At 40.6% G+C, this 7,145-nt stretch overlaps 1 pseudogene; it reads right to left on the bottom strand.

Annotated features, from left to right (window-relative positions):
* Positions 1-236: 236 nt before the first annotated feature.
* LOC129681885 (ATP-dependent RNA helicase DDX18-like) lies at positions 237-2,239 on the bottom strand (annotated as a pseudogene).
* Between the last annotated feature and the right edge of the window lie 4,906 nt (positions 2,240-7,145).

The raw sequence follows: 7,145 nt of genomic DNA on the forward strand, positions 1-7,145 counted from the left end.
CTAAAAAGTAGTGATTTGTGGAATATTAAGCAGGGTTTTCTAAAAATGGTCTTGTGAGATCATCTCAATTTTTTTGAAAGACATTAAAACAGTGAGGTGATTTGTTTTAAGGGAATATTTAACAATAAAATATTATCACCATAGTAAAGACAAAAAATCCAAAAACTAATAAAATTTCCTTTTCTAAAGAGAGAGAGGAAATTAGAGCAATGTCGGCACAGGTGGAAGGCCACCCGTCAGTGAGAGAATTGCCTGCGGGCTCCTGGCTTCTTGCTGATGCGTTTAAAGATCTTGGACTTCTCCACTTTCTTTGTTTTCTGGTTCCTGAATCCACCACCACCTCCTCTCTTTTTAAGCTTGCCATCAAGGCTGCTCACATTCAGATCAATGAAAGGAGGGACCTTAAAACCAAGAGATGGAGCGATCAATCTGAGGCAAATTTAAGTTGTTCTCATTGAAGATCTGCTTGCAAGAAGGAGTCATATGCTTGTATGTAGGACTTTTATGCTTCTTGGGCAGACTTGTGGAGGAAGTAGTCCTTTGTGATCAGATTTTTGAGCTGAGACTTAATATCAGAAAGTTTAGACCAGGAAAAGTCAAATTGACTTACTTGGACTGCTTCAAGTAAGGAAGGAAACCCAACTCCTCAGGCACAGGCAGGATGAGCAAGGTGTGCCCTCTTCCATTCAGGCCCCTGGCCAGTCCACACGATGAATGTGTTTCTTAGGGTTGTCAGAAAGATCATGTTGAACAATCCAGTCCACTTCAGGGATGTCCAGCCCTCTGGCCGTCACATTGAGGCACACAGCAATATTGCTGAACCTGCATTGCAGAATTGAAGAATGTGTTCATTTATTTTGGTTTTGCTTTCCATGGAAGACCAAGACAGGCAGGTCAATGTAGTTCAGTAACTCACAGTGGTATTTCACAGACCATTATATACTTCTTCCAGTTCTTCTTAAGGAATGTGAGAGCAGAAAGAACCTCTTCTCAGAGAGACAACATATCCACTGTGGCAACCTCTTTATCACCATCAATGCCCATGTACAATGGCTTTTTTCAAAGAAATTCTTGCCAGGTCTTTACATGTTAGAAAAGAGCATGGTTTGCTGCATGCTGGCAAAAGTTTAATAATTTGCTTTAATTCTTCTTCAAACCTAACATTCAAGATACTATCAGCCTCATCAATAACCAGATGCTGTAGGTTCACAAACCTTGGAATATTCTGCATGTGGTCCAGGAGCTGGCCTGGGGTAGCCACCATGATGTTGATCCTATTGATGATCTTCTGGGTTTCAAGAGACCTGTTACTGCCACCCATGACCAGCCCATACATGTGAATGTGGTGTGTTATCAGTTTTTTAAGAACACAAAAGGCCTGCATGGCCAGTTCTCTGGTAGGAGAGAGAATCAGGATCCCTGTTCCATTTCTGGGCATGAACTTCAACTTGACAGTGAGCTTGATCACAGGGATGAGGAAAGCAAGGGTCTTGCTACTGCCTGTTTTCACAGCTGCCGGAAGAGCCCTGCCTTCCAGAAGCGGCCTGATACTTTTGTGCTGGATCTCTGTCATGTGCTGAAGCCCATTCTTCTACACCTCCAGAGTGTCTTCATTGAGATTAGACAAGGAAGCAAGTGAAGCGGCCTCAGAAGCATCTTTCATTCTTAGGGGCAGAGTGGGCACCTCCCTGTCATTTGGCTTCTCCACACCCATCTTCTGTTTCATCATGAGCCTCAGTGTTTTCTTCTTCTTCTTCTTCTTCTTCTTCTTCTTCTTCTTCTTCTTCTTCTTCTTCTTCTTCTTCTTCTTCTTCTTCTTCTTTTTGGTGTCAGGGCCAGCTTCAATTGCCATTTTCCTCCTTCTCCTCCTCTTCCTGCTGTTGCTGCTCTTCTTCTTCTTCTTCTTCTTCAGTTCTGAACCAGGGGATGCCATTACTGCTGCTTCTGCGTTGGTTAAAGTGGTAAGTTTTTTTGGGAGGGGTGATCTTTTAACTTTTGCGTTTTCTACTGTCTCTTCAAGCATGCCTCCACTTTATGCTTCTGCTAAGACCACATTCACAGAATGCTTCAAGGCTTTTTAAACTTTTCCAACTTTTACTGTTTCTTCAGGCACATCTCCATTTTGAGGTTGTGATAGGCTCACGTCTGCTGCTCCTTGCAGCTTGAGGCTCTGCTGCTGTAGCTTGGCATTCGGCTTCTCAGTTTTCTTGCGCAGGAGTTTCATCTGTAAGTGCGACATGCTGCGTGTCTGTCTGCCCCGAGCTGTGGGTTCACGTGCACCAAGGTCATCTCAGTTTCCCTGGTGGAAGCCACTGTCTGCTGGGAAAGGGAGCCTGTTTCAAATACCAAAATCTCATGAGATGTGGCTTCCTCCTCCAAGCAGTGCTGTTCCTCTCAAGTCTTACTGAGATCTTTAGTCCCAGCAAGAGTTGCAAACAGAGCATGTACAAGTTCGGATGAACTGATATGCAGACCATTGCTTGTATCAGATGGGTGTGGTGCCTGGTCCAAACAGAAAAATTAGAGCAATGGGGATGCTGTGACCCCTGCAGCCACCCAAACCCTTCACCAGCACACAGCATTCTCAGTTCCACTGGAACTCCAAACTGGACATTCCATAGAATGCCAAGAAATCAAAGACTTTGCCTGTAGTTACCCTGGCTTCCAAGCAATACCTTTGATGAGACCTCAAGCCCTTAGAATAATAGGTTTCTTGAAGATTAAATGCATCGGCATGTAAAAAGACCCAAGGACTCCCAGCTTCCCAGTGAAAAGGACATGAGCAAAAACTACACAAGCCATGTGTAAACTCTCAAGCACACACATTTTTAATAACTATGATTATTAGCTATTTCTATCATTGTACCATAATAAATAAATGAACGTCATTTTAGCACGTATCACAGAACAGAAGATATGAAGTACATATGATGGTAAATGGTGAGGCTGGAGGGTTTTTAGTTCAACTGTGTTTTCCTTTTTGTCTTTGACACCTTTATTTTTGAAAGGGTCTATAAAAGATGGAAGAATTAGGCTTGTCTTCTCTGTCTTCAGGGCGGGAGATGTCTTTTCTTCACTTTCAGTAACTACCAAAAGAATCACATCTGTGCCTTTCTACAGATAGTTGTTAAAAGCCCAGTTTCCCCCCTCAATTTCAGATATATAAATACATTTTTATGTGTGCTAACATAATCTCAATATGAATATGAGAAGAATAAATTCCTGTTAAAAATACCACCAGGTTGCTACTGCCTAGAATAAGAAATGATGTGTCAATAAGACTGGAACATGAATCTCATTATCTCAAGTTATGCATACATGAGGGCTTGACCGTGAATACAGCAGCAGGGAAAACAACCATTTGGCTGTAACTCCATGGACGGTACCTGGAGAAGCCAGCTGGCCTCAAGTCCAATCTTTCACTCTCGACTTGAAGTCTGTTCATTTCTGCTTACAATGTGTTTTAAGTCTTTGTTTCTTATCATGACCCTCTTTGCTGTTTCAGTCTAAACATCATTCCCCTTCACAGGGACTGCTGTAAGAGTCCTGCACTTTGCCCTACTCCAACTAACTCTACGCAAATCATATCTGCAGCCTTCTAGGGTCCAGTAGCCTCTTGCTGCTACTGGAGTTAAGTCCAGACTTACCAAGGGGGCTACAACAGTCTTCACACAATCCCACAGTTCTTCCCCGTGGTGCTGGAAGACAGAGCTACCTTGACTCTTTTCTAGTTCTTTGGTTAGTGCCTGGAAGGTGTTAAACACACGTTCATCTTTCCCACAGGTATCCTCCCTCCAAATCACTTTCCTTTTCTACTCTTAGCCCAAATACTTTTTCTGACACACACAAACGCGCATGCGCATGCACATACACATACCAAATTCCTTTTCATTTTCTCTTTGAGCATCCCAGGCTTTTCATTCAAGAAACTGATAATAGAATATACAGATCCTTCTGTAATTGTTAGTGTATCTCTTAGGCTGCTTAGGTATTATGATGAAATTCCATTCCCTTGGGTGGCTGATAAAGAATAGAAACTTATTTCTCATAGTTGGAGGGTGGGAAACCAGTCATCCAGGTATTAGCAGATTCTATGTCTGGTGAGGACCCACTTCCTGCTCCATAGATGAAAGATTCTCATGTCTTCATGAGAGGAGGATGTAAGAGCTGTCTGGATTTCCTTTACAAAAGGAGTGATTCATAAAGATATTGCCTAAAAACCTCCACTCACTTATGGTCATCCCTTTGGAGGTGTGGATTTTAGCAAATGTATTTTAGGATAAAAATAGGTCATGTTCTTCCTCACTGGACAACAAGGACTATGCTTATTCTACTCACTGAGCAATTAATATCTTACATTGCATCTACCTAGTACATAGTAGAATTCAACAGACTTTGGTAAATGAATTCAAATATGCATTATACTAAATACCGTATGATTATACTGTTACAGGTTGAAATACTTCACTAGACCCTAAAGACTCTGGCATTTTCATTGAGCCATATAGTCAACGACATAGAGGGAACTATGTGGAATCCATTAGGAATCCTCAATTTGAGATCAGTCAGATTTCGGCTAAGTTATTGAACTCTGATTCCATCTTTACCATCATCAAATTGAGAAAGGAAATTAAAAAAAATCATAACACTCTCCTTTTTTTACACCCAGAATTTTGAGGATAAAATGAGACAATCATTTTAGTGCTTTGAGATTTTAAAGTATTTAAATAAGCTCACGTTGCTGTCATCATTAAAGGCAAAATTATACCTGTATACAGGAAAAGTAAAGGCAGGCAGAATAATAAGAGACATAGATGCTAGTCAGGATGTCACTGGCAAATGAATAGAGTGTTCTCCTGTCCACCCTTTTAAATTCCAGTGCTTGAGAAAAGCCAAGAAGAAAGAATTTACAAAGCATTTATAATGTGTGTATTTTTAGACTGCTTATATCTTTGGGAAATACCCTAACAAAAAAATCCTTATTGATTGACAGCAGATGTTAGCTATATTTTTGAATAACTTAGCTCTTCATAATTTCACCATAAACATTCAGTGCTTACTTTTGTCATACTTCATTTCCTTTCTTACCCAATTCTCCTTTTCTTTTGTAAATTATATGCAAATTTCTAAACCTGTATGAATTCTTTTATGATGTTAATGACTCACATTCTTGTACCCATTTAATTATGAAACTCTCAATTCATCATGTAGCTTAAGCAAAACTTATAAAAATGTTATTATCATTTGTCTTGTTGCATTTATTTTGGGTAATTTTAGCTCAGAGGCTAGTGACGTGTTAGTGACAGGATCACTAGTGACATTATTCGATTCCTGATTTCATAGTTTATTGTATGGTGAGCATCTTTCTTGATTCTGGTCTGAAATACTGTACTGTGCCAAAATAAAGGAGAAAACTCACCTCTGATTTCCAAGCAAAAAAGAAGTCATAGTAAATACAGGACTTTATCATTTAAACACCATGAATGACAGAAATATCCTTACTTTACTAAATACTTGCTGTATGGCATGTATCTCAGATATACTTATGACTTTACTCTTCCATTTCATTCTAGGTGATAAGGCACTAAAAACAAAATAAGAAGACCCTCAAGTGTGTTTTTTACCTTCTTATTTATTTTCAGCTAGATTTAGGTTTTAGTTATGTAAAACTTAATGTGGAGGCTTATAGACTAATAAGACTAATAGACTAATAGACTAATAGACTCTTTTACTAAATGCCTGATGGCAAATTTCCAATTCTGGCTTTGCAAAATGTGGGGCCATTACTACACACACACATACCATATATACATGTACATACACATATACTCACATACATACATGCATACATATACATACATTCACTTAATTTTTTGAATACAAACCAGGTTCATGTCAACATGGTCCCATGTTGACCAGCCAGGTTAGTCAAAATACTAGTTAGTCTGCTTTAACATAAGCCATAATAACACTGTTTTAAGTCAATTTCCTTCTTTTATAGGCAAAAGTCCAGGTTGCCGAAGAGTCTGGGTGAAGGGCAGTGCTGGAAGGTAATGTCATTCAGGGTCCTGGAGTATTCCCATTTTGTGGTTCTGCCATTATCTCTTTAATCAGTGTGTGACGCCATCTGTGCTCTAGCAGGGGAAGAAGCTGATAGTGGAGGACACACATTAGAGAGGCATATTACCTCTCCATGGAGGACACAAGAGGAGCAAAATTAATCTTTGGCTGAGCTGAGGCATGATAGACACACATTGAGAGAATTCTGGGGGCATGAGAAGAATTCAATTCAACTAGACTCAGGAGTCTAATTGAAGCCTCTCACCAACCCCATCAAGAATTCTATCAAAACAGAGAACATTTGCTTAAGGTCTTTCTCTTTTCCTTTCTAAAACCCTGTGTTTTTCTAGGATTCTCACTAGAAAAGCTCTTTCTAGTAAAAGGCTATAGCCTAACTTCTTGATGTAAGCTTAGCATCTCCTGGCTATATCTTTTTTTTAATTTTTTATTAATTACACTTTATTCATTTTGTGTCCCCCCATAAGCCCCTCCCTCCTCCCCTCCCGATCCCACCCTCCCTCCCCTTTCTGCATGCATGCCACTCCCCAAGTCCACTAATAGGGGAGGTTCTCCTCTTCTTTCTGATCTTAGTCTATCAGTTCTCATCAAAAGTGGCTGCATTGTCCTCTACTGTGGCCTGGTAAGGCTGCTCCCCCCTCAAGGGGAAGTGATGAACGAGCAGGCCAATCAGATTATGTCAGAGGCAGTCCCTCTTCCCATTACTATGTAACCCACTTGGACACTGAACTGCCATGGGCTACGCCTGTGCAGGGGTTCCAGGTCATCTCCACGAATAGTCCTTGGTTGGAGTATGATTTTCTGGGAAGTTCCCTGTGTTCAAATTATCTTGTTCTGTTGCTCTCCTTGTGGAGTTCCTGTCCCCTCCAGCTCTTACTATTTCCCACTTCTTACATAGAATTCCATTCACTCTGCCCATCAGTTGGCCATCAGGCTCAGCATCTGCTTTGACAGTCTATACTGCAAAAGCTTTCAGAGGCCCTCTGTGGCAGGTTTCAAGGTTGTTTCCTGTTTTCTTCTGGCTTTCAGAGGCCTTCTGTAGCAGGTTCCGAGGTTGTTTCCTATTT

The sequence above is a fragment of the Psammomys obesus genome, unplaced genomic scaffold (genome assembly GCF_907164565.1).
Source record: "Psammomys obesus unplaced genomic scaffold, mPsaObe1.curated_primary_1811, whole genome shotgun sequence".
Lineage (NCBI taxonomy): Eukaryota > Metazoa > Chordata > Mammalia > Rodentia > Muridae > Psammomys > Psammomys obesus.